The sequence below is a fragment of the Chelonia mydas genome, chromosome 4, assembly GCF_015237465.2.
Source record: "Chelonia mydas isolate rCheMyd1 chromosome 4, rCheMyd1.pri.v2, whole genome shotgun sequence".
Taxonomy (NCBI): Eukaryota; Metazoa; Chordata; order Testudines; family Cheloniidae; genus Chelonia; species Chelonia mydas.
In genome coordinates, this window is record NC_057852.1 from 10,122,463 (window position 1) to 10,150,192 (window position 27,730).

The 27,730-nt window shown below is 44.8% G+C and overlaps 1 long non-coding RNA gene across 1 annotated transcript in view; it reads right to left on the reverse strand.

Annotated features, from left to right (window-relative positions):
- Window positions 1-6,271: 6,271 nt before the first annotated feature.
- Window positions 6,272-27,730, reverse strand: part of LOC122465538 — a 55,266-nt gene continuing 33,807 nt past the window's right edge. The window contains exon 3 of the long non-coding RNA XR_006290458.1: window positions 6,272-6,476. This is a non-coding gene — a long non-coding RNA (uncharacterized LOC122465538). The remainder of the gene's footprint in view (window positions 6,477-27,730) is intronic.

Sequence of the window (27,730 nt, forward strand, 5' to 3'; positions counted from 1 at the left end):
GCCACCTACTTTCTATGGCAACTTATGAAAGGAAGAAAAAAACCAAGGCAATAGTCAACATGTACAGCCGGGGGCAAACCAGCAATCCCATCCCATTTACAGTGATGGAGTGTGACATAAACCACAGCACCATCTCATGGCAGCTTTGTGGCTAGATTCCATCCTCCTGTTCCAGCCACTGTGAACCACCCATGTGGCACAGAATCTGGCCCTCCCGGCTGAGAATTCTCCCATTATAAGGGAGCTGCCAACTGGAGTAAAGTGGCAAAACCAGCTCCTATGCTACTGTCTTGTCATACCCTGGCATGGTGTAGGAGGATGCATGTTGGAGTGGATGGTGCTCTGACAGTTCTCCACTTTTGTAAGGTCCCATAGGGTGACATAAGAGAGCAGGTGACACAAGAGAACCAGGTGACATAAGATAGCAGCTCCTAAGCTGCTCTAAAACTTACACTGATGGGCCAGGGCCAGCACAGATTCCCCAAGGGAACTGAATCAAGGAAACTTAAATGACTCCCTGACCCCCACCCCGCACTATGCTGATCTCAACATAGAAAAAAATCTAGACCTTTGTTCTTAATGATTACTTGAAACATCATATTTTCTTGAAAGCAGCTATTCCCAAGCACTGGTTGGAGGACCACCAGAGATATGGGGGCACTTGCTGGCGGTCTGCAGGGACCTGGATCTCCTCCTTGCTTCCAGCTGCTAAACTGTATTCAGAAAAGATAAAACCATACGAAATACTTTTCTATTATGCCTACTCCATGTCACCAATTGCTGTAGCTGCCAAAGAGATGTCACCCAATTGCCAGAAGAAGAGGGAGAGGTCTGTACAACCAGGGCAGTAATGAATGAGAAGAATTGTTGACATTAGACTGTTTCTGTTAAGATGCACTCCACACTGCGACAAACTGTGAAACAACCATCGCTGCTGTGTGGGACAGGAAGTCAGAAATCCTGGGGTTTGCCTCCCCCGCCCACCTCTTCCAAGGACTCTCTGTCCATTCCTGGACAACTAACTGACTCTGCCTCAGTTTCCACATCTGTCACATGAGGACAAAGATATAAGAACATAAGAATGACCATACTGGGTCAGACCAATGATCCATCTAACCCAGTATCCTGTCTTCCAACAGTGGGCAATGCCAGGTGCTTCAAAGGGAATGAATAGAACATGGCAATTAACAAGTGATCCATCGTGTCGTCCAGTCCCAGCTTCTGGCAGTCAGATATTTATGGACACCCAGAGCATGGGGTTTCACCTGTGACCATCTTGGCTAATAGCCATTAAGGGACCTATTGTCCATGAACTTATCAAATTCTTTTTAATCTTTAGCCTTTTTAAACTTGTTATACATTTGGCCTTCCCAATCTTGCAGCGATACCATGAAGGTTAGTGAATGACTGTTTGGTAAGTGCCTTGAGATCCTGAACTGAGAGGCACCCTACGCCTGGCTTTTGTTGCTATTATTCAATCTGGTCTTTTTTAGTATCCAGAGTTTAAAAGTTATAATGAAAACATCTGTGGCAGCTTGAATTAAACATCAGTCTTCAGCTCCCACTGCTTTCTCCACATGCTCTAATCCTCCTGGATGACCAACCATGTGCCTTAGTGCATAGCTACTCAAATTTTTACACTGCATTCATTGTGATCACTGAGTCACTACCTTATATTTCCTCTGATCTTCAGTGTTCACTCCTGGCTACTTCAGTATCCTGTCACAAAAATCAAATCAATAAATAAAAAATAAATAATAAGTTTGTGCCTTGTTCATTTGATTGTGAGAGAGCGTGCCTGGAATTGTCCCTGAATGCTCTGGGATCCATCCCAGCCGGAAGCAGACAGAATTCTCTGGGTAACCTTGCTGGGGTAAGGGGTGTTACCCATCAGCTGTGAGTTCGGCAGATAATATTACAAGTGGGTGGAAGTAGGAAAGTAGTACATCTTACGCTAATTTGCTATGCTTGGGTGTCAAATTCAGCCCAGGCCTAAGTCAATGGGAGCTGCTCTTACTTATACTGGGACCAAATTGGATTGCATTGGCACTTTGTGTTTTCCAGTGCCTCAGTTTACAGCCTTATCCCCCGAACCTGAGAAGACTTACTCATGGGCATAACTTCAGCCACACAAATAGTCACACTGAAGACACAGGACCTACTTCATATTTACACTGCGGCTACTTTGCACTGCTCTGGCAGTGTAACGAAGCCTTAAGGTGAGCATAAGTAACATTTACACTCGCCTGAGGTTCCATTTACACTGCTGGAGTGGTGCAAAGTGACCGCAGTGTAAAAGGAAATTAGGCACACAGTCCATATAGTTAGGTATATGAGGTAATCTCCACTGGTTCTTTTATTAATAGAATTTCCTAGGTTTTTGTTGTTGTTGATGATGATGCTAGTGGAGGTGGTTTTTTAAACAAATACTAATGAAAAATGCTACCTATTTTCCATAGCCTCATTCTCAGAAATGGTTTCAGCACTTTTGCTGAAACTTTGTAAAAAACTTCAGCCTGGCAGATGGAAAAAGTCAGCCAGATGGAAGTTATAAGCAAGTAAAAAAAGTGAGATATAATTGAAATTCTTAGGTCTGGCTACATTTGAGCTGGGAGGTGCAATTCCCAGCTCATGTAGATGTGCCCACCCTCGAGCTAGCACCTAAAAATAGCAATGTAGCTGTCATGAATATAAAGGGAAGGGTAACAACCTTCCTGTATACAGTACTATAAAATTCCTCCTGGCCAGAGGCACAAAATCCTTTTACCTGTAAAGGGTTAAGAAGCTCAGGTAACCTGGCTGGCACCTGACCAAAAGGACCAATAAAGGGACAAGATACTTTCAAATCTGAGGGGGGTGGGGGTTGGGAAAGGTTTTGTCTGTCTGTTCTGTGTACTTGCAGGAGAGAGATCAAAAAAGCAAGCAATCCAACTCCATTCAAATTAGAAAGTACTAGAAAGGAAATGCATTAGTTTACTTTTGTTTTGGCTTGTGATTTTCTCTGTGCTGAGAGGAAGGTGTATTCCTGATTTTCTTTTTGTAACTTTAAAGTTTTTGCCCAGAGGGAAGTCCTCTGTGTTTTAAATCTGATTGCCCTGTGAGATTAGCTTCCCTTCTAATTTTACAGAGGTGCTTCTTTTACCTTTTTTCTTTCTAATAAAGTTCTGTTTCTTTTAAGAGCCTGACTGATTTCTCTCTTGTCCTAAGACCCAGGGGTTTGGGTCTGTGATCACTTTGTAACCAATTGGCTAGGATATTATTCTCAAGCCTCCCCAGGAAAGGGGGTGTAAGGGCTTGGGGGGATATTTTGGGGGAATAGGAACTCCAAGTGGTCCTTTCCCTGATTCTTTGTTAAATCACTTGGTGGTGGCAGCGTACCCTCCCAGGGCAAAGAGTTTGTGCCTTGGGGAAGTTTTACCCTAAGCTGGTAGAAATAAGCTTAAGAGGTCTTTCATGTGGGTCCCCACATCTGTACCCTAGAGTTCAGAGTGGGGAGGAACCCTGACAGTAGCCATGGCAGCCCAAGCAGCAGCTTGAGCTGGCTGCCAAATTATATGTCCAGGGGTCAGGCGGGATTGTATTCGGGGCAGCTAACTCGAATGGCTGACTCTGCAACCACTGCTAGCTCAAGTACATCTAGCACGGGTACCTCTAGGCAAGCTGGGAATCACATATCCCAGCTCAAATGTAGCCAGACTCACAGGCATCTCGAACTATAGACACTGCTGTCAGCTCTGTCTGTAATAAGAATGTTGCAGAAGATATTTCAGCATTCCTCTTCACAAAGAGCCAGACTTTGGAAAGCTTTCCACTGGCAGTATTTCCTTTAGGTTTCTTCTCCACTCCTGGACTTATGTTGGCCTAATTCCATTGATCACTTCAGTGGAGTTACACCCAGACAAAATAAATAGAGTGAAGAATCAGGTCCATTGTCTTTAATGAGAGTTCCAGGAGTGGAAGGCCCACCGTTTTAAAAGATACAGGAAGTATGCCTTGACCCTTCTGAGTCCTGCTGTTATTTTTCCTTGCTAAGAATCCAGGTCACCACTGGGTAAGTAGCATACGTTTCTCGTGCCCTGGAGTACTAGAACACATTTGACAGCAGCACCATCAAAGAAGTGTGTCTCCTTGTTACAGGAGATGAAGCCAGTAACTGCACCATATGTTTCAACAAGACATGGAAGCAGAGCCAACATTAGTGAAAACACAACTCTGTCTTATCTTTTGTCGTCTTGGAACATCTAAATTGCATTACTATGGAAATGAAGCTGGCAGCTCTGTGAGACTGAAAACTTCCAGGAAATTGTGGTTTGTTTGTTTTGTTCAAATGCTCTTACTGAAATGACAGATGCTAAAGTTAGAGAAGCAGGAGCAGTCTGCACGTGTACATTCACATCAGAAATATCTCAACTAAAGGTGAAATTTTAAACTAATTATCTTGCCTAAAAAAACGAAGCTCCCACTGTCTGGACTTACTAGACATATATTGATCTTGCCAAAAAGCACAACAATATTTACTAATTGCCATATTTTATCAAATGGGTCTCTATTGTTTACATTGCTACAGAATTTCCATGGAAACAAAAGATTTCAGCCGGGCACAGCACTACTGGAATAGTAAATATATGGCAATGTGGGAGACTGAATGACGCAGGAGCTTTGCGTAGCAGAGACTTTCATCTCCAGGGAAGGGGTTCTGAAAGTGATTCATTAAGTTGCCCTGTAAACAGTCTCCTCCCAAGTGCCCCCTGGTGGCCTCAAGGAAGCCGCGAGAGTGGCCACTTGCCTCAGTTTCCTTCTTGAGTTCAGAGTGAGTCCAATACAAGCATGTCCTCATGTCCCTCACAGTGTATTAACCAAAACACAGGGCAAAAGTCCCAAGCCAGAAGTCCCACAACATATTCCTCATCAATCCCGTGCTCATAATCTTTAAAAACCCAGCTCCATTCTAACCATCCTGGTGTCTTCTGCCAGATCAACACTCTTTATCAGTCACCCTCTGTCCGCCCATCAGGGCAGCCACCCTATCCTTTCCTTCTGGGGCACAACCCCACTCTTCCCGGTGCAAACTCTCACAGCCTCTCCACTGGGAGCCTCTCCTGGTTCCTCTGGGACCCAGATCCCCAACAAGGAGATGTCGGCAGGAAGCCCCTTGGTTGCTTCCCTTCCTTCATCCCTCTGGCCCTTGGCTCCAGCACACAGCCAGCACGCATCTCCTGCTACTGCACCTCCTGCCTTCAGTCCTCTCCAGCACTGGCTGAGGGACATGAGCCAGCAAACCCCTGACTGCTCTCCTGCTTTCAACCCAAGAACTGCTCTTCCTGACTACACCAGTCTGCTCTAATAAGAACATAAGAATGGCCATACTGGGTCAGACCAAAGGTCCATCCACCCCAGTATCCTGTCTGCCGACAGTGGCCAAGGCCAGGTGCCCCAGGGGGAGTGAACCTAACAGGTAATGATCAAGTGACCTCTCTCCTGCCATCCATCTCTGACCCACTTAACGCACTCTTGGGCCTCCTATAGCTCCCATAGCTGCCCCAACCTCTGAATTGGCCCAAACAGGGAACTGCTGGACTGGAACAGGAGAGCTGAGCCCAATTTCCTTTAGTGGGTCAGCTACCCTGTTACATGCCCACATCTCGACTGCAGCAGAGTGGAAAATGACGGCGGGGGGTGGAGGAATCACAAGCACCTGTTTGAATTTTTTTCATTACTATATTTTTACTTTTTCCCTCCAATTTTGAAACTCAAAATTGTGTTGAAATTTTAAAATTTGGAAAAAAAAAAAAAGGCCAGTCAGCTTTATTCTTCCGAAAGTCATTGCCTTGTAGCCCATCTCACCTCCTCTTCGCAACCACGTAACTCTTCTGGCAGCACTCCATCTGCTTACACAGAAAAGCGAGACTAGACAAAGATGTGACGTACGCTAAGTTACTATTTATACTCCCGTGGCGTGGAGACTGAGATCAGGGTTCCATTCTGCTAAGCCCCATGCAAACGCCCGGGCCGAGACAGACCCTGCCCTGAACGGATTCCAAGCTAAATAGAGAAAACAGAAAAAGGGTGAGAGAGGAAACAGGAACAGAGAGAAGAAGTGACCTGCCTAAAGTCTCTCCACTAGACTATATAGCCTCAGCTCTCATTCCTGAGATTTGGCAAGTAGGAAAAAGGGGGACATTAGCACTATGTGACTAGCCAGTTCTCCATGGACAGAAGTTTGAGACTCACTGTACTAGATCATCAGTTCAGATCTGCCCCATGCTGATCACAAACAAAAGTTGTTACCAACCTGGTCTCTGGATGGCTGTAGATTTCCAGTCTCAGTCGCATTCTTAGTGGACAGGTGCCCGTATCACAGAAATCACTGGTCAGCCTCAACAAAGAGGTTAGAGACTGAACAGATGTGATCTCCATCGCAACAGTCTCTGGTAGGATGATCCCCTCTTTAAGTGCCTTTTCAGTCCTGGTGTGTTCTGTTAAAAGTGAAATCTCCACTCAAGCATTTGATTAATCCAGTTCCTGAACGGGTATTTGTTACGGCATACATCAAATTATAAAACTGAGTCTGAACCAGTGCTGTACGACCCAGTGCTCACCAAAGCATGCAATGAGAGGCCAATGTCAAAACCTGAAGTTAGATCTTCCACACAGCAACATGTATGCAATATTAAGCTACTAGTAGCCCAATAAGCATGCCTCGGGTAAACTCCTCTCAACGTCATTGTTGGAATATACTATATACTGATAGGTCTATGCTGCTCATCCAAAACTCAGTTCAGTCACTCTCTTTACTCTTCTGTGTTTTGAAAGATGACAGGCCAGTTGCTATAATCTTTGTCGCAAGAATGAGGTTTATTTCCTCATACATATTCAATGAAAGGCAGCCGTAATTCTATAGGTTTTAACCTTTGCACCGTTCTATAATTTGATTGGCTGGACATTCCAATTTTCTTTTGCAGCTGACGCAGTAGCCAGCCAACCCAAACACTTCACACTTAAAAGGTTAAAGCAGTAGAGCATAGTTTTGTCTTTTATAGACTCTGTTGAGCATTAACATTCCCCGTTTCTCATTTTTATAGTCAAGAGTGCAATGAGAAGAGAAAGTGGCACAAACATGAATCTCTCCTTGTGATCGTGATTGACAGTGAGTTGGTGAAGGACAGAACCTAAAGTGGGTCGATGATGAGACCATGAAACTAATTTCCTTTGTGATATAATCCTGACTCTAAACTAGAGGAGAAATGCTAATGCATTCATCTGTCTCTAATGTCACTGTGCTAATTTAATACATTACTGAGAAGATAAATCTCTGAATGCATCCTGCATAAATAGCATGCATTGTTATGATTTTGTTAATAAGCCATGGAAAATTAACATAGGCATTGCTAGCAGCTTCAATACATAATATGAATTTATTGTTTTGTGAAATGTAGTTCTACACCCAAGTTATGATATTGCACTAATTTTCCCAGACAGCCTTGAGACATTTGACAAACTAGAAATGTAATGTACTGTTCTTATCAAGTCCTTTCTAAATAAAGTCCTTCAACCCAAAGCACCAACATTTCTGAAAGATGATCAGCAATGAATAGTTTAAACCAAATAGTTGGGGAGAGGATGAACATTTGCTTTTCACAAAGAAATGCAAATGATCCAATCTGTGTTTGCATCACTGACTAAAGGTAAACTTGGAAACGATGGAGCAAGGAAGTAGTCCATCTTGTAGGTGTTTGTCTCTGTCTGAGGGGTTAGAGCAAATGCGGTTGTATCGTAGGGCTTGGCTATAGACAATGGATCGTGTGGTGTGGTCTGGGTGAAAGCTGGAGGCATGTACATATAGCAGTCAGTAGGTTTCCGGTATAGGGTGGTGTTTATGTGACCATCGCTTATTAGCACTGTAGTGTCCAGGAAGTGGATCTCTTCTGTCGACTGGTCCCGGCTGAGGTTGATGGTGGGATGGAAATTGTTGACATCATGGTGGAATTCCTCAAGAGCTTCTTTTCCATGGGTCCAGATGATGAAGATGTCATCAATGTAGCGCAAGTAGAGTAGGGGCTTTAGGGGATGAGAGCTGAGGAAGCGTTGTTCCAAGTCAGCCATAAAAATGTTGGCATACTGTGGGGCCATGCGGGTACCCATAGCAGTGCCGCTGACTTGAAGGTATACATTGTCTCCAAATGTGAAAGAGTTGTGGGTGAGGACAAAGTCACAAAGTTCTGCCACCAGGTCTGCCGTGACATTATTGGGCATACTGTTCCTGATAGCTTGTAGTCCATCTTTGTGTGGAATGTTGGTGTAGAGGGCTTCTACATCCATAGTGGCCAGGATGGTGTTTTCTGGAAGATCACCAATGGATTGTAGTTTCCTCAGGAAGACAGTGGTGTCTTGAAGATAGCTAGGAGTTCTGGTAGCATAGGGCCTGAGGAGAGAGTCTACGTAGCCAGACAATCCTGCTGTCAGGGTGCTCTCAAAGAGCAGTCAGGTGTGAGATTGGAGGGAGGGAGACGAGTGAGCAGAGGAGAGAGATTTGCAGGCCATTAGCATACGGATGGTGGTTAAAGCCACCAATGGAGATATAGTCACCTCCAGATAGCCAGGAAGAGGCTGAGAGATGAAGTCAGGATTCTGTGAGACACCCTATGATAGGAAGCTGGTGGGAGGAGCTAAATATGCTAGTGATTATTATCACACTGTGTTTATTATTATTATTAAATAAAGTTGGTCATTGGCCAATATTTTATAAAAATTTCAACTAGTTCTATAACTGGCTCAACAAAAACAAAACCCCCAAATCGTGTCAAAAATTATCAGCATAATTTGGAGTGGTGGGATTTGGCTTCTGGGGGGTGAGGGCAAAATTGGATTGTCAACAACGTTTTTCACTGAAAGTAAAAATCATGAAACATGAAACGTGTTCCAAAACGTTGTTTCAACCCAATGCACTGGAGTAAGTGAGGATACACAGTTTGGCAAGCTGGAAACATCCTGGTGGTGCAGTGACAGGGCACCACCTGCTCTGCCCTGGGTATTCACTTGGGGAAGACTGTCTTACATTTCCCATGTGGTATCCACCAGCAGAGGCTCCCTAAGCACACACGCATGGACAGCCTAATGATACCCCCCATGGCCCACTTTTGGAGCAGCCCGGCTGGCTGCAGGACCCTCAGGGGAAGGAAGTTACTGCTTCCTTTTGATTCCTTCTGATGGGCTTGCCGCCCCAGGAGCCCTGCACCAGCTAGGGTCAATTGGACCCAGAACGTGTGCGATAACACAGCCAAGTGTCCAGCTTCTGTTTCAAACAACAGCTCTTTTCACTTTCAAAAAACCATAGTAATCTCTGGCTCACCCCACAATGCCACACACAGTTCGCCATGGTCCGGAGCTGGCACACCTTGCACAAGTGTTTGCTTGAAAACAGGACCACGTTTGATTACAATCCTCTCTAATGGAAAAGGCCTGGGTAGAGCAGAACTAGGGTCCTGGCCAGCCCAAAATAGCCTTCACTGCCACCACAAGACCTTTGAAACTCTGTAAGCATCTTTACTTCATTCTGGGCTGCCACCAGAGAGACAGGTTAAGAGCCCTTCTGGAGGATGGTATCACTAAAAGGGAATTCTCCCAGTTCCTTTCCTGCGTTATGAACCTAAGTTCTGGTGTTGGATCTGAGGCCAGTGTTTTTCAAACTGTGGTCCGCAGACCCACGGGGGTCCACAGACTATGTCTCATGTTTCCAAAGGGGCCTGCACCTCCATTCAATATTTTTAGGGGTTCGCAAATGAAAAAAAGTTGAAAACCGTCAGCTGAGAGACAGGAGTGTATCCAGCTGAGTCACTGCAAGGGGAAGTAGCAAGACTCGCTAAGTAGCTGGTTATCTAAGGTTTTGTGTCTACCTTAGGTTTCTCTAAGGTTCTTATCACCCTGGTATCTAAATGCCATGTTGTGATGATCTCAGAATCTATGTACAACTTAAGCATTCTGGTTGACATTATGAAGTTGTTATTATGAAACAGTTGTATAATGGACTACTTCTTTGTGGACATGGAATCCACTGTCTGCTGAAGATGTTGGAGCATGTCTCTGACAGACAAGGCACAATGGTGTCTGGTTAGACTGTAAAGGATCACCTGGTCAAGACAAAAGGCTGGCTCCTACTCAGGAGAACTGGTTCACAAGCAGAGAGGTCACCTGGCAGTGAAGTCACCCGGAAGGGATCTGTGATCACCAGTTGAGGCAGATCAGGGATCAGCTGACAAAGAGAGTGTCTCTCCGCAGGGGCCTCTCCTCTTCTCCCCCCTGAAATGGCCTGGGTCTGGCTTACGTAGGCCTCGAGCCCTGCCACTCCCAGCAGCCTCTGAGAGTATTCATTGGAGCCAGTTGCCTGAGAGGGGGTTGTTTTGTTTCGATTCCCCCGTGTGACAGTTCGCTCTGTCAGGCCATGTCTCACTCATTCTTAACCATCGTCTCACGACCGCTCCACCACCGGAAGAACCAGCCCAGCTCCAAAATGTCAGATTGGTGATGAGCCCAGCGGTAACACTGTGCCATGCAATCTCTTGCCACATGGTGTATGAACATAAGGGCTACATGCAATGTCGTATGCGGCAACCAATTAGATAAATGTGACCGTTCTGAATGCCTGGTCCTCTTTCAGAGGGCTGGGCATTTGCTACAATAGGATAAATCATCCATTATTAACTTGAATCCATGAATGATTCAATAGCTGCCGTGCTAATTACAGTTGTGGCACTATCCCCTGGCACCACTCCCCCATCAGATGGCAAGGATTCTGTCCCCGGTTCACACAGACACGTGCATAGTTCTCACAATATGAATCAGTCGGGGGTTTTAATGCTTGCATGAAAAAATCTCACTTTGCATGCCAGGGACCAGAATGATTCAAGGATTCTTCTGTGGGTAGTTAAGCAGCAGGTTATGTAGGGAAAGGCTGGCTTGGCTTTGCCGAACCAAAACAATACCCAGCCATCGGGCATCTCTCTAAACAGTAGCTATTCCCCCACTGCTTAATGCAGGCATATACATGGGATCCCCTTGTAATTGCATTACACTTTCACAGCTTCAGCTTCTCTGGCATTAGATCGTTCACTATGAAGGTGAGTTGGGAGACACTGAAAACAATATGGGACTTCTCTTCTATTTCACTATAAATGGAGTTCCTCTGATATATGAGGTCACTATGCTATACGTAGATTCAACTGCATAATAACAAGGCCTATGGCCAAATTCCACACTGATTTACACCCTGCTCAACCCTAATAAAGTAATCCGTGCCGCATGGAAGCTAAGTCTGTACAGAACTTTGCCAACAGTGTGGTATGTCTGATTTATTTTCAGCTGCAATACACAGCACCACCGTGCCCCTTGACTGGTGTTCTGTAGTGGAAATAAGAAAGATACAGAACTGGGAGATTATTATTCTTTGGGCCAGATCCTGCTCTCAGGTAAAGAGGTGTAAATCTGGAGGAACTCCATTGCCATCAGTGGAGTTACGCCAGTGTAATATTGGGGTAAGCGTGCAGAGAACTGGTGTTTGGAATATTTACAATTGGCCAGGTTTTCAAAAAAGGCTCTGTGGTTTTGTAAATCTGGCCCCAGCTGAGACCCTTCAGAGACATGGCCCATAGTGGTTTAGAAAACACAGATCAATCCTTAACAAAATAATACTAGCTTTCTCCCCACCCTTTGACAGTGTTCTCTTATTGGATGGTAAACTCTTCTGGCCAGAGACTGTCTCATAATACATGTACAGCACCTAGCAAAAAAGGGCTTTGATGTGTTACCGTAAAGCAATACATAATAAATCATTAAAAAACTAGGCAACACTTACTCTTCAAAGGGTTTGACGGGAAAACGTACACAAATATTCTGCAGCTATCTAGTTGCCAGAATAGCTGTAACAAGATGGATGTATTTCAGTCCACCAGATTATCTGTTTCCTTCTTGACACCCAGGATCAAAGCGAGAGCTAGAGCTAAAGAACGGAGGTTGGTGGAAATTCACTTTTTTGTGCTGTTTCATGGGCAATTCCACATGAATTTAAATTTGCTTTCATTCTGAATTGGAACAAAATGTTGAAACGCAGAACTTGCCGTGAAACAAAATACTCTGAAATATTTTGTTGTGGGGTAATCAAAATGTTTCAGCTTTGACATTTATTTTACTGTACATTATAACTTGTAACTTATAATAGATAGTGAGGCTGGGAAAGATTCGATTTTTATCAGTAAATATTGGGAAACATCGGTCTCACTGTAAACACAGAAAGCAACGAAAAAATATTTCCATTGATGATCATTGAAATTTACAGCTAGGCAAAATAAGAAGAATGTTGCTTGAGAACCAGAGTTTGATTTAAGGATATTTATTTTGGATATTTTTGACATGCGATGTTGACAATTTGTGTTTTAACCGTTATAAAGCCTTTTTGAATCCCAACTTCTGATGTCGTTAAATAATTGTCTGACCCCCACCTGCCCCCATTGCCTGACCTCCCTCATAATGTCCCAAAATGTGACATTTTAAATAGGAAAAAAAATTAAAATGCTTAAATTCCATAATTCTACACAACTGTGAAAATGTACATCAATAACAATAAAAGGGCTTAAAATAATCATTGATATTATCTGGCATAGAATCATAGAATATCAGGGTTGGAAGGGACCTCAGGAGGTCATCTAGTCCAACCCCCTGCTCAAAGCAGGACCAATCCCCAACTAAATCAAATTATAAAACCTATAAATCAAACTCTGCCAAACCTAAATATAAAATAAAAGTGAAAACAAAAATGTTGGTTCTAAACTAATACATTTGTTTGTTTGTTTTCCAGGCTAAATCCTCTGGGTTTTGTCAAATCAGCATTTCCTGATGGCAAATAGAACATTTTCCACCAGCTTTACTGGAGGCTCTTGTGTTGTCTTCTTCAAGAAGCAGTTTTGGCCAAATAGAAAGCCTTGAGCTGTGTGATAAATATGCATGTTCTGTTTCTTCATCCAGCCGCAGCTGGGGAATCAGGCAATAAATGCTATTTATTTATTTTAATAGTATGCTTAGTGAAAGTATTACCAATATTTCCTACCCTTAAAAACATTCCTGAATGTATTTTACTGTGAGGCTCAGCATTCTCATAGTAATTTACAACTTTAAAAGGGTAAACTCTATTATTCTCTGTCAAACCTAGAACTGGGTAAGTGCAGAATGTTACCGTATGAAGTATGATTAAATGTATTGCTGCAATCATTAGTACATATTGATTTTGTTTATAACAACCCAAAGGGAATACTAAACGTATGATGCTTATGCTGTGGGCTCTGTCCCCCTGACAGGAACCAGACATGGCAGTGCCAGCTTTAAAACAGCAATCTCCTGTTAGTTCTCCTGAAATGAAGAGCTTCCGAAGAGAGCAATGTCGCTCCTTTTCCTTTTAGGTTCTCATTATTATGGCTACCCATCAGTGGCGTGATTTGGAGGGCACTCTTGTAATAACCGCAGAATTGTACTGCTAATTTGCCTCGTTCAATGCAAAAAAAACAAATAGCAACCAATGCCAGGTCACATTCAAGCATAATTTTATTTTGTCTTTTTTTTATCAGTTTCATGTAACTGTGATCCTAATAATGCTTTAGAGTTGTGTAACACATTTTGTCAGCATTCAAAGGACCTTTTATTAATCTTAGAGCTCGTGGTGAAATGATTTTTCAATGGAAAATGCAATTTCTGCACAATCAAATTTCAATTTTGCAGATTTTTTTTTGGTGGAAAAAATTAAAATGGAATATTTTGGGATCAATTTATGAGCCACTGCAGCATCACGGGGAGACACAGTTTAGTGTTCTGCTGACTGGAAACGAAACACTTTGATTCAGGAAGGCTGAAATGTTTCATTTCAATTCAAGATGTCCAAACGGAACCTTTTCAGAACTTTTTTTGTTTGTTCTGCAAAAAATGTCAATATTTTGAGTTTTTGGTCCCAATTAGGATGAAATATTAGAATTTCCCATAGGGCAGATATTTCAACTTTCTCTCAGCTCTAATTATTAGTGCTGCTGGTTGAGAAGGAAATATTTTCCGTGAAGAATGTCAAAAAGGCGTGACAAGTTGTTGAATTCAAAATTTCCCACAGCATGTTTTGATTTTTTTTAATTGAAAGGAATTTCAATTATATTTAAATGTTAAAGCCCGAGCACCTGGACTCAAGTGATTGTGGAAGAATCTCAGCTTTGATTTTAGCAAAAAATGGAATTTCTATTCTTGGTGACTGCAGAGAAAAAGCTTGAAAATGTGACACCTGAAGGCCCCCAAACCAGAAAAGAAATAAAAAGAGCCCTAAATGTATTCATTTAAATCTCCCAATTTTTCAGCTAATCTCATCATGGTGGGGAGCATGACATTTGAATGTTTCACGGTGGCATTGCTGGTACCCCAACATTTCAAACTCTCTTAGTGCTATCTGACATTAGGGGGGGCAACTGTCTAATCGCACAAACCCAAACACCCTTGCCCTGCCCCTTTCCTGAGGCCCAGCCCCTGTCCCACCCCTTCACTAAGGCCCCACCTCCCACTCACTCCAGCCCCCTCCCTCCATCGCTCACTCTCCCCCACCCTCACTCACTTTCACTGGGCTGGGGCAGGGGGTTGGCATGTGGGAGGGGGTGTGGGCTCAGAGGGAGTTTGGGTGTGGGAGGATGTTCAAGGCTGGGGCAGGGGTTTGGGGTTCTGGGGGGGTGTTCAGGGTGCAGGCTCTGGGAAGTAGTTTGGGTGCAGGAGGGGGCTCAGGGCTGGGGAAGGGGGTTGGGGTGTGGGAGGGGGTGAGAGGTATGGGCTCCAGGCGGCACTTACCTTGGGCTGCTCCTGGAAGTGACCGGCATGTCCCTCTGGCTCCTAGGCTCGGGGGCAGCCAGGCGGCTCTGCATGCTGCCCCTGTCTGCAAGCACCACCCTTACAGCTCCCATTGGCTGCTGTTCCCAGCCAATGGGAGCTGCGGAATCAGCGCTCGGGGAGGGGGCAGTGTGCAGAGACCCCCTCGCCACCCCTGTGCCTAGGTGCCAGAGGGACGTGCTGGCCGCTTCCAGGAGCTGCACGGAGCCAGGGCAGGTAGGGAGCCTGCCTTAGCCCCACTGCGCTGCCAACTGGACTTTTAGCGGACTATTAAAATCTCCCAGATTGGTTTCAGTAGCCACTGGGAGATCGATTTCGATTCTGGGAGACGCCCAGCCAATCCGGGAGGGTTGACAACCCTATCTGACATCCACAACCTTAGTATCTGAACACTTTGTAACCTTTAATGCGTTTCTCCTCACAATGGCCCTGTGAAGTAGGGAAGTGATGTTATTCCCGTTGTTCAGATGAAGCACAGAATAATCATGTAATTTGCCTGAGGCCAAGCAGGAAGTTTGTGGCAGAGCTGGGAACTGAACCTTGGTTTCCAGAGTCCCAACCTAGCCCACAAACCACTGGCTATCCCACCTCCCCTTGACCTATTAGCACCCCCCCCAAGATCATCACCTTTGGATGGGCCGTACCTGTCTGCGGCAAAATCCCCTTTCATTGAGTCCTTGTTACCAAACTCACCTTGAACCACATTAGCAATTTCTACCAGCTGTGCCCTGAAGACGGAATGTACAGCAGGAAGCCGTACTTCCTCTTTTAATCTGCCAAGGCTTTCTGACCCCATGTTAAAAAAAAACCACCCATTTAATCAGCTCCCAACCTGCCATCAGGTAAAACCAGTGTAAATTCCCCTTCATAAAAGTTTCATCAGAGCGTTGGGCTTGCTGCCCTCTCTTTAGATGGAGAAATTACAGGCCGGGAAGATTGGCTAGCAATCATGTATGATCGATAGGTTTGTGGTGGATGGCCTTCATGTAGAAAAGCTCTGTATTAAATGACCTTTGCAACTATTTCCTCTATCCTGCAAGCATTTTTTTTTTACTTTATTTTGTGTGAAGAAAAATTATTATTGATTGTTTTGCTTCGTTTACTGTGTCCTCCAGCTGTGGACCCTCTGGTGGCCACTGTTGGACTAGAATACATCTGCTTTCAGGGCAGGATGCAACAGGCTAATTTTTCGCCAGCCAGGTTTTTTTCTGAACAGATTTCAGGCACGGTCCTTTCATCCGTAGGTTTCTGATGCCTCAGTTGTATCAGGCGTTTGTCATATTGCCCTGTACCTGCTGTAGTCATCTATAACACTGCAAAGTGGGTGTGAAACCCATTCTCCTTTGGTAGCATTTTACAGTCAGTTTGCATTAGTGAACGTGACTATGCAGGGCAGAGCAAATGTGAACCAGGCCCTCTGTCAGGTGGCATGATGACCCAGGGTTGTGTCTTTGCTCTGTCCGCAAGCTACAGGAGATAAAGGAACCACACAGGCATGATGAGGACCAAATAACGGTGTTTACGAGACATGTGTAACATGCAAGGCGTGGCTACCTACATACATTGTTGCTTTGGCAGGGTTTGGGAGGTTTCGGAAACACAGAACCCTGTAAGGGCCACAAGCCATTTAAAGGGATACTACCCTATTCCTACACAGCTTCTTGCATCACAAAGAGATGCTAATTCTGAATGTGTTTCATTTGCATTAGGCGTAGTGGATCGATATTATGCACTCAGGCTGCTTAATATTCTGCCTTAGGCCATGTTTGTCTGGTGCTACATGGAGGCGTTCATCACACAGATGCTTCTGCAAAGTTATTGTGTTTTGTGGGCCTAACCTCACAGGATGGGTGTGGCAGTGGCGATAGGAAACTGAAATTGTTGCCTTACCTCAATGCTGGTTTTCAGCCCATGTGAAGGCCTCCGTTTGTGCTGCTGGGGTTTTTTTTTGTTTGTTTTTTTGAGGGGATGGCGGGGGGAGATTGGTCCTGCTTTGAGCAGGGGGTGGGACTAGATGACCTCCTGAGGTCCCTTCCAACCCTGAGATTCTACGATTCTATGATTCTTTCCCTTTTTATTAGCTGTAGAAGCTCAGCGGGGAACAGACTTTACTGGTCAGTTGCTCAGGTTCTACAAGGAGCTGCACCGCAGCTAACAACACAGCATTCCTCCTGAGATTTAACCGACCACATGGTCAGTTAAACAGAACTTGTAAGAGTAGTTGAAATGGCACCCAAAATATTACACAGAAGTGAGCAATTACTTGCCATTGGAACTGTCGCCATTCTCATGAGGAGGAGGAAACGGTGGTGTTATTTGTCTACATTACAGTAATGCCCTGAGACAAATCAGGATCAGGGCCCCGTACAGATAAAGACAGCCTTGACCCCGAACAGCTTACACTCTAAACCGAGATAAGGCATGACAAGTAGGGGGGACCCAATGGGAGACCAGGAAGTCATAGAATCATAGAATCATAGAATATCAGGGTTGGAAGGGACCCCAGAAGGTCATCTAGTCCAACCCCCTGCTCGAAGCAGGACCAATCCGCAAATAAATCATCCCAGACAGGACTTTGTCCGGCCTGACCTTAAAAACCTCTAAGGAAGGAGATTCTACCACCTCCCTAGGTAACGCATTCCAGTGTTTCACCACCCTCTTAGTGAAAAAGTTTTTCCTAATATCCAATCTAAACCTCCTCCATTGCAACTTGAGACCATTACTCCTCGTTCTGTCATCTGCTACCATTGAGAACAGTCTAGAGCCATCCTCTTTGGAACCCCCTTTCAGGTAGTTGAAAGCAGCTATCAAATTCCCCCTCATTCTTCTCTTCTGCAGACTAAACAATCCCAGCTCCCTCAGCCTCTCCTCATAAGTCATGTGCTCTAGACCCCTAATCATTTTTGTTGCCCTTCGCTGGACTCTCTCCAATTTATCCACATCCTTCTTGTAGTGTGGGGCCCAAAACTGGACACAGTACTCCAGATGAGGCCTCACCAGTGTCGAATAGAGGGGAACGATCACGTCCCTCGATCTGCTCGCTATGCCCCTACTTATACATCCCAAAATGCCATTGGCCTTCTTGGCAACAAGGGCACACTGCTGACTCATATCCAGCTTCTCGTCCACTGTCACCCCTAGGTCCTTTTCCGCAGAACTGCTGCCTAGCCATTCGGTCCCTAGTCTGTAGCGGTGCATTGGGTTCTTCCATCCTAAGTGCAGGACCCTGCACTTATCCTTATTGAACCTCATCAGATTTCTTTTGGCCCAATCCTCCAATTTGTCTAGGTCCTTCTGTATCCTATCCCTCCCCTCCAGCGTATCTACCACTCCTCCCAGTTTAGTATCATCCGCAAATTTGCTGAGAGTGCAATCCACACCATCCTCCAGATCATTTATGAAGATATTGAACAAAACCGGCCCCAGGACCGACCCCTGGGGCACTCCACTTGACACCGGTTGCCAACTAGACATGGAGCCATTGATCACTACCCGTTGAGCCCGACAATCTAGCCAACTTTCTACCCACCTTATAGTGCATTCATCCAGCCCATACTTCCTTAACTTGCTGACAAGTTAGTGAGCAAACAGACCCAGTGGCTATTGGAACAAAAGGTTACATAGATCAGCTCAGGGCAAGATTTTTCAAAGGCACAAGTGGCAATTGGACACCTAACTCCCACTGAACATCAATGGGAGTTGGGCACCTAACTGCTATTTGTGTCTTTAAAAAATCGCCCTCTGAGCAGACAATTCAGAAGCCGGAAATTTTCTCTCTCCCTTTTTAAATAACTGAGCAAGAGCTATTGAAGAATCCTTCTCTGATCTTCTCAGCCAGGCCTGCCCGCTTCTCATGGCCCCACTCGCTATCTTGTCTGCAGAAGTTGTAAATATGCGGAGCAGCTGCTTCCAGGCTTTGAGGTGGAATCGAAAACCTATTGTTGGGACCAACTCTCAGGATCAGGATAATCATAAAATGTCAGCCCTGGTCGAGAGTTATTTGGCTCAGTGAGTTTGTGACAGCAAGTACGCTGGCTCCATGCCTCTGCTCAGAAAACAACATCAGACACCTGGATAATCCATCTTTCAGAAGACCTTTATTTCCCATCCGTCTTGCTGAATGTATTTACTTTTTTCTCTCCTCCCTGTCAGCCTTCCCTTATGCACAGCCGCCAACAGCCGGACACACTAAATTCCTCATGAAGCCAGTATGCAATTTTGCCACTTACCGCTCTCCGCCTGCCATCCCAGAGCCACTAATTAAAGCCTCCATCAATTAGTGCACTAGTGACAGCTAAACGAAGCCATTTACAAATGTCAGTGATACGGAGCAGACAGTCTCCCTAATAAGGGTAATGACGACCCATAAACGCCAATGTCCCGCTGCCAGCCCATGCATGGAGAGATCATCCAGCGAAACGCGCCTCGCCATTTTCAGTCGCCCAGCGCAGCCGCTGTCAAGCTTTGCTCCGAGAAAATTAAGCCTGTGTCATAAATATAAAGGGAAGGGTAAACCCCTTTAAAATCCCTCCTGGCCAGAGGAAAAATCCTCTCACTTGTAAAGGGTTAAGAAGCTAAAGGTAACCTCGCTGGCACCTGACCAAAATGACCAATGAGGAGACAAGATACTTTCAAAAGCTGGGAGGAGGGAGAAAAACAAAGGGTCTGTGTCTGTCTGTATTCTGCTTTTGCCGGGGACAGAACAGGAATGGAGTCTTAGAACTTTTAGTAAGTAATCTAGCTAGGTATGTGTTAGATTATGATTTCTTTAAACAGCTGAGAAAAGAATTGTGCTGAATAGAATGACTATTCCTGTCTGTGTGTCTTTTTTGTAACTTAAGGTTTTGCCTAGAGGGATTCTCTATGTTTTGAATCTAATTACCCTGTAAGGTATCTACCATCCTGATTTTACAGAGGTGATTCCTTTACTTCTATTAAAAGTCTTCTTGTAAGAAAACTGAATGCTTTTTCATTGTTCTAAGATCCCAGGGCTTGGGTCTGTGGTCACCTATGCAAATTGGTGAGGATTTTTACCAAACCTTCCTCAGGAAGTGGGGTGCAAGGGTTGGGAGGATTTTGGGGGGAAAGACGTGTCCAAACTACATTTCCCAGTAAACCCAGATAAAGTTTGGTGGTGGCAGTGGAAATCCAAGGGCAAAGGGTAAAATTAATTTGTACCTTGGGGAAGTTTTAACCTAAGCTGGTAAAAGTAAGCTTAGGAGGTTTTCATGCAGGTCCCCACATCTGTACCCTAGAGTTCAGAGTGGGGAAGGAACCTTGACAGCCTGTGACCTAGAAAGCACGAAAGCAAATCTATGCCTGCTTGCAAATCTCCACCATGCCGCTTTGACTTTGGAGCTGCCACGTTATGATCTCTCTCACTACTCCTAGTCACTGCTGGCTGTTGGAAAGAGGAAAAGGAAGGATGGTCCAAGGGTTAGGGGCCTGGCCTGCAACCAGGATTCAGATCCTGCTGTGCCTCATGCTTCTTGTGTCGCCTTGGGCAAATCACAGAGGTAATCAATGGGCGTCTCTGGCCCTCTGTGCCACAGTTCCCATCTGTGAACTGGGATGATAGTGCTTCCTGACAGCAAAGAGGTGTTGTGAGGTGCCTATGTAACCCACACACCTCCTGGGTGTGGTGTTCTGTCCTACCTAGTGGCACTGAGACCACTTAGAGAGAGAGATTAATGAGTCTGCCCCACAGCCTTAGCTAACAGCCAGCTGGCTTTTAGCTCATGCGGAAGAGGCTCATGCACTAAGCTCCAGAGATCCCAGGTTCAATCCTGCCCACCGACAACTGGGGTCTGTCGGCGTTATACCCACATATTACAACAGGGTGGGCAAACTACAGCTCGCGGGACGCTTATGGACTATGACATGTTTTTATCGAGCCCGCGAGCTCCCACCAGGGAGCAGGGTCAGGGGCTTTCCGTGCGCCACCCGGCATGCCCAGCCCTGATGAGCAGTTTGACTTTGAGCACCATATTCCCGGAAGATTCTTCCAGCACGCAGAAGAGTCACATTGCGCAGGCATGACTTCACCGCCCGGATGCGGCAGCACGCCCAATCCCTTCCCGGTCTCCTCCTCGAGAGCCACGAGTGGAGGGGAACCGCCGAGGGGCTGCAGCTGCACCCCTCCCAGCTCGTGTGCCTGTGCACGTGGCACAGCTGCCTTGCCAGCAGGGTCCCTGGTATCGCCCCGGAGAGCCCCCCGCGTGCCACGCCCCAGGAGTCCTCTGCCCCACCTCGGTAACATCCCTTACTACATACAAACTTTTAATGAACACAACAGTGCAAACAGAACTCACAACAGTAAGAACATTCTGAGGGGAGGCTGGGGCATAAAGTTACAGTTGAGTTTACACCTGCCTCTGCCTCTTCTCGTCCACGTGGGTTCTGGGATAAAGTGCCGTGGCTCAGAATTCTCAGGGGCACTGACACCCGACAAATCCAGGCTAGAGAGAGGGCCCAGATTTTTCACAGCACGTGCCATCTTGTCAAACAGCTGTTTGAAATAAGGGCAGCAGTTAGGATTTTCTTTTCCCATTCAAAGATGAGCGCTGCAACAAAAAAAAAAAGTGGACAGTGAGTGTCAGGTTTTCAATAAAGAATGAAATACAAAATATTTTTTCAGCAAAATATATATGTGTGACAAGCTACAGTTCTGGAAGCCACAACAAAGGCAAGTTATGTTCTGGCATTTAAAATAGCTAAACAAAATAAGTCTTTTGCTGAAGGGGAGTTTTGGAAAGAATGCAGGGTTGATGTTGCTGGCATGCTGTGCCCAGAATACCAAAACAAATTTGAGAACATTCGTTTGTCACGAAGAACTGTTACTCACCGTGTAGAAGTGATTGATGAACATTTGGCTTCTGAGTTGAACAAGAAAGCACAGGGCTTTACGTTGTTTCCGTCAGCTCTCGATGACCGCACCGACATTAAGGACACAGCACAGTCACTGATTTTTGTCAGAGGAACTGATGACAATTTTGAAATCACAGAGGAAATTTTATCAATGGAATCAATGAAAGGCACAACTAAGGAATCGGATTTATATGACAGAGTGTCTGGCTGCCTTGAACATCTCAAGCTCCCCTGAAGTAAACTGGCAAATGTAATCACAGATGGATGGCCAAATTTAACTGGGAAAACCATAGGACTTTTAAAAAGAATTCAGGACAAAGTAAAAGAAGACGTCCCTGATAAAGAGGTGATTTTTCTGCATTGTATTATACATCAGAAGGCCCTCTGCAAAAATGTCCTGGACATTGATTATGTTGTTCACACTGTAGTGAAAATCGTGAACTACATAAGAGCAAGGGGACTTAACCATCGGCAATTCATTTCCCTTCTTGAAGACGCTGACACCGAACACCAGGATTTAACTGATCATACAAATGTCCACTGACTCAGCCTAGCAAAGGTATTGCAGCGAGTGTGGGAGCTCAGAGATGAAATTTGCACTTTTCTGGAGATGCAGGGGAAAGAAAATGATTTCCCTGAATTAAAGAATTCAAACTGGGTGTGTGACCTCCCTTTTGGTGTGAATATCTTGGCACATTTAAATGAACTTAAAGTAAAACTGCAAGGAAAGAATGTGTTTGTACACAAATTGTATTCTAGTGTGACAGCTTTCAAAGCCAGGTTAGTCTTGTTTTCAAAACAAATTAAGGACAAAGTGTTACTCACTTTCCAACAGTGAAATACTTGGACGTGTCACCAGAGCAGAGAGAAAAGTACAGCAAAATTTTGAATGACTTGCACAGAGAATTTTCTCGTCAATTCTCTGACTTTGAGAAGATAGAGAAGACACTGGAGCTGGTGTCATGCCCACTGTCATTTGACTACAAGAAAGCCCCACAAGCTCATTGATCTCCAGTGTGATTCCACCTTGAAGGAAAAATACAATTCAGAAGAACTGGACAAGTTTTATGCCTCCTTGAGTGAAACAAAGTTCCCAAATATCCGCAAGGTGGCACAGAAAATCCTTGTTTTGTTCGGCTCCACCTATGTGTGCAAACAAACATTTTCCGTGCTGAATTACAATAAATCTTGCTACAGATCCCAGTTAACCGACCAGCATCTCAACTCAGTAATGCGGATTTCCACAACGAGAATGACACCAGACTTTGATGCCATTGTAAAGAAGGGTGACCAGCTGCATTGTTCACATTAATCAGAGAGGGCACGGAAAGGGGTTAAATTTGGTTTAATTATTGTAATACATTGTTATGATGGTACAGTTATAATAGTAAGTAAGGTTTTATGTTTATTTTCACTAAAATGTATCTTTATTAAATAGAGTTTATTTGAATATCTCCGAATCGTTAATTTCGTGAACGTTCATGGCCCACCATACAATTTCCATACTCAGCTGCAGCCCTCAAGCCAAAATGTTTGCCCACCCCTGGACTACAGGAATGGAGCTATGTTTCTGGACTAATGCAGGAACAAGCATCCAAGGCTTGCAGATGTGCATTACTGGTCACCGTGTAGAGGCGACTACTGCAGTTACACACAGTGGTTTTTGTGGCTAATACACTACTCTTAAGGCTGATTCCCCACTCTGGCCCTTCGAGTGCGGAAGGTGGGAGCCCGCAAGGATTCTAAAAATTAATACTGGCCACTCCAGGCTTGTATTAAACTCCCAAGGTTACAGCTTCTTTCTGATCTTGGCTTGGTAAAAGCTACCACCACCCAAGTGCAGAACCTTTGAGAGCCCAGGAAGGTGCACTTGGGAATTAAGCACCAAGAATAGCTTTCTTGAGGTCCAGCTTAAAGGTTACAGGCAAAACAAAAAGCATTTGGGATTAGCACAGAGGAACCCACAAGCCATAAAGGAATAAAAGAGATCAACCTAATCACGTTTTCCTAGACATTTCCTGATCTACTTACATATCTGCGGTTTCAAATGAGTAGTTTCTAGGTATGATACTGATGGGTTTTCATACCTGGCCCAAGCTTCTTACAGCATAGCTGCTCTGTCTGCCTCTCCCCGGAGAAGAACCACAGACAAAAGAGGAGTCTTGTTTCAATTTTAAAAAGTTCTAGCCTTCCCATTGGCTCTTTTGGCCAGGTGCCCACTCACTTCCTTTTACCTATGCATAGCAGTGAGACTTTTTAACCCTTTACAGGTAGAGCGATTAGAGAACAGCTACTAAGAGGGATTTTATAGCCACTGGCTGGCTGGGTGTCCATAAAAGGAAGCTACCCCACCCCCCTTCATTTATCACAACTAGATATGCAGTGATACATACTTGACTGTTTAAAGAGACAGACAGCCACCAAGCAGTATTCAGATTGCCTGCAGGATAAATTCCAGAGTCTGATATATTAACCAGCGTGAGACAGTGTCTTACTCCACTAATCCTCCCACTGAAGTGAGTGAGATCCCTCCTGGAGTAAAGTGCTACTCAGTGCGAGTATGGTTATCACCATCTCCCTTGGGAACCTGATTGTGCAGTACAGAGCTGGACTCATGGGCTGCCAGTCTGCTTAGGGTGTGACGTAAGTGTTAATGTTTTGAGACCTGTCTGTGTGAGAGGCCACCTCCCATCCTATACGTTTGCAGGGCAGCTAAGATAAAGGACGAAGCTCTATCAATTCCTGGGACCAAACCCCGAAACATAACTCTCTCCTCACATCACTTTCTTTCCAGCGTATTTCCATTGAAGTCCACTGACTTCAGTGGGGATGCTCCTATTTTAGAACAGGGTGAGAGGAGGATCGGGCCCATTATAATTGACCGAAGGGCTCTCATCGGAGCCTTTGGAAGTGGAATTTGCCCCCCTGTGGCAGTCTAATTGGAGCCCCAGTCTAGCGGCCTCGAGAGAACAATGTAATGCTCATTTAGGCCTCGATGCTGCACGATGATCGGCATGGGTTGACTTTTACACCTGCACTGTCATGAAGCAGAAAGAGGGCACTTACTGAAGTGAATTTGTTCCCTGTCTGGGTTGCCTTCTCAGATCTATGCTCACCCTCCCTCCTCCCCTCCACTATGGAGACGTAGCCAGAATTGGAGAGGTCCTCGGTGGAGGGATGGAGGTTTTTATGGAATGCCGGAAGCGTGGGGAATGTGCGCATTCCCCCAACTGCCACCTGATTTGAAATGGTTTCAGCCCACATGGCAGGGTGCATAGAGGCACAACAAGGAGCTGAAGACACAAGTGCACTCTGAAAGCTAGCGCTACTTTAGCTAGCGCCTCTTTATGCACCCTCCCCAGTCCCAGGATGGAAAATCAACTAGCTAGTCACCCTGGAAACAGTCGCTACACAGGCCCTTAGTGAAAATTTGATCCAAAAATGGCTTCATTTAAAACTCTAGTTTTTCACGGCTGCTACTATAATAGTTTAAAGTGACGAGCTTTCAGAAAACAGCCCTTCCAAGCTCATTGATTGTTTCGTGCCAGAAGATAATCCTGAGCTAGGACTTTCATTGATTTATGTCAGCTTTAAAAGCCTGCTTCTCTTGAGTTATTCCAATACATTTCAGGCCAGGCAATTAATTCTTTCTTTTTTTAAAAAAAACCCTATGTAATGTACATGAGATTTCCAGTGCACCATACAGTCTTAGCAATGAATCTCTTTGAAATATGTTTTTAAATGTTTATATTCCAGCATATTTCACATATCAGATTGTTCTGGCATTAGCAGCTGTAGTAGCCAAGTGAAGTTAAATATATTTGAGTCTGCCTTATACGTTGATGTGTCAGAAACCTTTTGTCTCTTTGGCAGCATTTAGCCGCCTGATGTGAAAGTCTTACTTCAATGTTGTCAGACAGTACAAAACACTCTCCATGATACTTTATGGTGCTTTTAGACATAAGCTTTACACAGTGTGGCAATCCAAGAAATAACGGGTTAATTATTTCACATGTATGCATGGTCTAAGTTGAAATACATACAACTAACACTTTTCCTATTGGCTAAAAATGCCTATGATAAATAAAAGGTGATAGACTGGTGCAACTCATTACAGCCTGCATCTGAAATTAGTTATCTTGAAAGCAGAGTTACTAATTTCTTAGGTTAGACTGATTTTCTGATCTCCATTGCTACTTGGAAATGTTTATTTTGTTTTATAAAAGCTTAGGCTGATATTTTCAAAGGTGGGTGCCTAGTGCTGGGCACCTCAAATCCATGTTTAGGCACTTAAATGAGTTTGGATTACAGGTGACAAATTTCAGGCACTCAAGTTTGAAAATGCTGACTATGCATTTGACTAAGGACATCTTAACTATGTGCTTCATGACTGGTCAGGCCTTAGATTCATCAACATTTTCATACCTGATGGGAAGAGTAGGACTGTCTCTAGGACTACATCATAGTCCATGAGTTTTCATCCTGTTACGCTCAACCCCCATGCCCTTCCCATATTGCCACACAGAGAGGGGTCCCAGCTAGATGGGAGCGGTGTTCCCAGAGGAGACTCCTGCTACGGGAAAAGAGATTTCAGTATAGAAAAGGTTGAAGGAGACCATGATGGTTCTCTTTGAAAAGACTATTACATTTCCCATGATGCATCAGAACAACCAGGATTTGGAAGTGTGGTTGGTATCCTTCCACAAAGGTGAGACTAGTCTGCACAATGTCACAACAATTAAAAAAGCTATAGCAGGATAGGGACTGCTCATTACCATGCTTAAAAAGTTCAAATACTAATCAGATCACTACATGAAATATGTTGCTGGTTCTACTGTAAACACCTACCACTCATCCCAAAGCAAATCCATAACCTTGCCACAGATCCATTGCCATTGTTTGTACCTCCCCAGCTTGCCATGGTCAAGGAAGGGAAACAGGCTGCATGAGCTGGTGCCAGAAAGGAGAACATGGCAATGATCTTGCCCTTATCAGCCTGCTCCGTGGGGATCGCCCTGGGAGTATACATGGCGAGGGAAGCTCTTGTAATGTCCCATTACATAATGCACTTGGACAAATAAGCAGGGGAGATAACGGACGTTCCTTATGCTCTTCCTGTCTCTCCCTTTCTCTCCTCCTCCCCACACAAGTGCCAGTCACACCCTTGGCTCCCAATTTACAGCACAATCAACCAAGTTTGAGCAGTGCAAAAGCAGAAGCATTTATGCTCACCATTTTGTTTGGGGTATTTTGCCACCCCACCCTGAAATTTTGCTTTAGCATGAAATTCTGGGGTTGGGGGGAAGATTAGGTTTTGCTTTACAACATGCAAAGAAAGCAAATTGGTTTAAATGGTCTGGCTTGTGAAAGTCTGGGTTGAAGAATAAAGCAGACACGTGTATATCATGTAGGCAAAGACAGAGAAAGAGAGGGAGAGAGACGTGCTTCTCAGATATCCCCAACTGAGTCCCAGAGTTCTCTACATTCCACATAAATTTGAAGCACCCTCACTTCTATTGCTGAAAATAACTTACATCCGTAATAAATAACCATGAAACAGAGGTGTCAGAGATAGGGTTGCCAACTTTGATCAGCCATATTCCCGGAGGTTTCATCACATGACATAACCTTTTAATTAAAGGTTCATTTTTAATTCCTGGAGACTCCAGGACAATCCTGGAAGGTTGGGAACCCTAGTCAGAGAGTGTTACTTACCTCCAAACAGTGAATCCCACAGCGTTCTACCATTTCCTGCAGGAATCCTTTTTGGGGCCCCTTATTCTGGCTCTTTGTCACATATTGCATCTCATATATGGGCAGCGGGAGGATGGGAGGTGTGGAAATCTCTCATGCCACTGGATACCACTGCTGATGCCTTCTTATTCGTGCTCTGGTGTCTTGCCACAGTAGGAGTACTCACATATGCACTCCTTTACACGTATGGTTACAGGTGATCTGTTGAACCCAC